The 3,690-nt window shown below is 39.9% G+C and overlaps 1 long non-coding RNA gene across 2 annotated transcripts; it reads right to left on the bottom strand.

Annotated features, from left to right (window-relative positions):
* Nucleotides 1-1,651: 1,651 nt before the first annotated feature.
* LOC104612045 (uncharacterized) lies at nucleotides 1,652-3,449 on the bottom strand. 2 transcript variants are annotated; one of them, XR_737757.3, is made up of 4 exons: nucleotides 2,782-3,449; nucleotides 2,606-2,678; nucleotides 2,429-2,514; nucleotides 1,652-2,315 (listed from the first exon to the last, which is right to left on the bottom strand). It is a non-coding gene; the product is annotated as an uncharacterized LOC104612045 (long non-coding RNA). The 2 variants fall into 2 exon arrangements; XR_002023491.2 differs by having other exon boundaries at nucleotides 1,652-2,514; nucleotides 2,782-3,435.
* Between the last annotated feature and the right edge of the window lie 241 nt (nucleotides 3,450-3,690).

Raw genomic sequence — 3,690 nt, 5'->3', positions numbered from 1 at the left:
CATCTTATATTTTGACTGAGTTCATACCAGTGTTTGTACATCTTAGAGTAAAGATCATTTCAATGTATGTAAAAGAAAGCTGCAATGCTGATTTGAAGTTCTGGGTGTTGAATGTTGGAACAGATGTTTTACAAGCAAGCCAAGAAGACCAATCAATGTTGTACCATATTATAGGCTTATGAAATCTGGAAAGGAAACAATTATTCGATCCTTGGAAAAGGATCTCTTGATAAGGAGTTCATCATCCAGCTATGATCAGAAGATGGCAACCAAATGGGATTTGTATTCTTATTTTATATATCATTTTCTTAAGGGATTTGTATTCTTATGAAATCAGAACTTATTGACTGAATGGTCTCACAGAGCTGACTGTGTGACCACAAATCTAGTTTTAGGGGCTGGTGCTTGACTTAGTAAATATATAACCTGAACCCTACCTCGCCATCTAGGCTGATCCATGCCTACCTGAATCCACAAAGGAGCAGGAGGGTTGAGCCTCTAAGATGATCAGGTGATTCAGGTCAATGATTGCCACACATTCTGAAGAATGAAGGAATTCCTTAGGCTACATTTGGTTTATCAGGAAACTAGTGAGAAAGGGGCAATTATAAGACATTTCATGGAATTCCTAAGAATTTTTTGTTTTCAACTTTTCCTTCACACTTGCTATTCAAGGAACCAGACAAGAATTTATAACTATATAAATGCTTTATGAATTGGGTGTTGTGTGTAATGTCATATGAACCAGCTGAGCAAGATGGCATGATCAACAACTGCACAAGGCTGGTTCAGTCTAAAGGAATGTTCAGCAACATGATTGGTTTTGTTTTTAAAACAAAAACAACCGCCACATCAGCAAAATCAATATATTTTTGATGGAAAGGCAACTGTATTTGTCTTGAAAAAACATACACATCGGTGAGCATCCCCTAAAAGGGTAAGGCACCTAGAATGGATTGACAATAGCTTCTTCAACTTAGAGGTTGATTAGCAAGGTGGTATGGTTGTTGGTATGAACAAGAATGGATCTAAGTCTGTGGTGTATCTCTACTCTGTGGCTTTACAGTCTCTGCTAGCTGGCATATTCAAATATTCAAGAACAGTTCAATGTAGTCTTCTTTACCTTGTACAGGCTTCCCTACCTTTTCTTTCAAACCAAACACAGCTTTAAGGGACTACAGTCTCTTCACTAGAAGAAGAAATCTAAGATTGGATAAATAAATTGTAGAACTCATGCAATTGTCAAAGGGTAGGGATCTGCTACCAACAAAATATTCTGAACACTGCCCCAACAAACCGCTGCAGCCACACATTAAGAACATCTTGGCAATAAGAAAACATCCTTAGTAGGATCTTCTCCAAAAAATCATATGCACCAAATGACTTACTAATTATGACTTTGACAGTGAATATTATAGTTATCGGCTTAATTATAAGAAAAAATGAAGTGAAATGTAAAGACACTGACATTGGCAATCCAACTGAATGCAAAAGTCTGTTAATCTGAACTGAAGAAAACAATCTGTATTACTTTTTGACAAGTTTTAAGAACATGGATGTAGCCCCAACCATATGCTCAATAACACTTGTCTTTTCTTGTATGTGAATAGGAAAAACAATAGTAAGGCTCACTACATGGCAAACCTGGCCAGAAATCAAAACAGCTTTTATCTCGTTTATAAATTACCGTCCACCTTGGCCAAACGTGTAATATTTGGTGGAGCTTCTCTTGTTTCCTTGGTTTAATGAAAGCCCACTTACAAATAAATAAATAAAAATGACTGAGCTTTCAAACAGCAAGTTTGGCGTACAAACTACATACAAAACTGCGAAAATCTGTGAGTTTCAACTATGAACTGTACTCACCGATTGCTTGGATTGACTGGTGTGAAAAACTTGTTAATGGTAGCAGTGAAGAAGTAGATCGATCCCAAATAGAGTAGGAGCGGATTTGCAGAAGAAGAAGAGGAAAGGAGAGAGAGATCCATGATGACCTGGCCGGAGTAATACAGGTCGGATATTCAGAGTTCAACCGCCGAACTGCAGAAGGTTTGAAGGGTGTCCGGATTTCCCACTAACCCCATTCTGCTGCCTTTCCTACTAACCCAATCACTTGGTGACAGTTGTCCCATTTTCATGTGACCTCAATTTTACGTGCAACAATTTACACGTAAGATATCTTCCCTTCCCTCCCCCTTCTAGCGCTGGTTCAACTCCGGCTGGTAGGAAATCCCCCTCCTCCCCCTCTGGATCAACAGTGTTCCAATCGCAAAAGTTGATAGGTCAGCTCCGTATTAGCCCAGATTGGATAGAGTCTGTCATGAACAAAATCAGCGTAACCTATCCTTGGTCCAGGATCCAGGACCGTCGGGCAGGCCAAAAAGAACTGAAACATCATATATTGGCAATTGAATGAATAAATGCATACCATAAGCTCGTTTGGATTCAAACGCCTTTATATCCTCTACATGCAGCGTCAACGGAAAATACGCACAGCAATGGTAACAGATGTACCTGAAAATTCATGCAAATTACACCATAAAATTAAGAAAAAAGTTATTTGGTAAACTATAATTGAAGAAAATTAGGGAAAAAACGATTTTACCATGCCAATGTTCGACCTAATTTACTTTCATCGTTAATAGGAAGCACCGTAAAAAACAAGAGCAGAACAAATCCTGAAAAAAAAAGTGTCAGAATTCAGAAAGACGAAAGCAGAGAGAGAGAGGGAAAAGGCTAAGCAGAGTTGACGGAGAAAAGGAGAACAAGTTTACTACGCACGAGAAAGCTAGGTAATTTGGAAGGAAGCACGCCATGGGAATCAATGCCGCGACCAAATGTAAGGGACCGAGCAGAAGGGCGAGAGCCGTTACCATCTGCCACAGCGAAGATTCTTTTCTCTGGATTACTGTAGGCTCATCGGCGGAGTTAACGGAGTTTTCACGGTCACCGATAGTCTCCGGCATGGATACAGGCATATAGCTATCAGAGAGAGAATTAGGAGGAGGTTCCCGTGAAGGTTGGTTAAAACGAACCTGGGCTTGCCTCGGGAAGGTATGTCTTAATGAAAATTGAAACACTGTTGAACCAGAGGGGGATTTCCTACCGGCCGGAGTTGAACCAGCATTAGAAGGGGGTGGGAGCCTGGGAGGGGAAGATATCTCACGTGTAAATTATTGCACGTAGGATTGAGGTCATATGAAAATGGGACAACTGTCACCAAATGATTGGGTTAGTAGGAAATCCGGATTGATTTGAACGAGGGAGTGACGACTGACAAGAGGGTTGGAAAACTTGAATCAGGGGTTTGAAGGGTTTTTCCGTCATTTTATTTTTATTGTTTTAACCGGCTGGAATGGAAATCCGATTCCGATTCCGATTCCAAGGGAATGGGTCGGAATGGCCATTTCCTCAAATGGGGGAATGCCATTCCGCCCCAAAAGAGAATCGGATTCTGATTCCATCCAATTAAATGACTGGAATAGGAATGGACCATTCTGATTCCGATTCCTCCAGACCCCTATTCCTGCGAACCAAACATATCCAAATTATTTTTTTTGACAAGTATCAGCTCTGCCAGAATGCCAAGTTTAATCTTATATTTGGAATTTTTCTTACCCTATTTGTTTTGTTCTGGTTTCCATTTATTTTTGACAAATCATTATTTGTTATGTATTCTTTGCATCTATG

Source organism: Nelumbo nucifera, chromosome 1 (genome assembly GCF_055504915.1).
Source record: "Nelumbo nucifera cultivar China Antique chromosome 1, China Antique-T2T, whole genome shotgun sequence".
NCBI lineage: Eukaryota > Viridiplantae > Streptophyta > Magnoliopsida > Proteales > Nelumbonaceae > Nelumbo > Nelumbo nucifera.
This window is presented reverse-complemented; position numbering and strand designations above follow the sequence as displayed.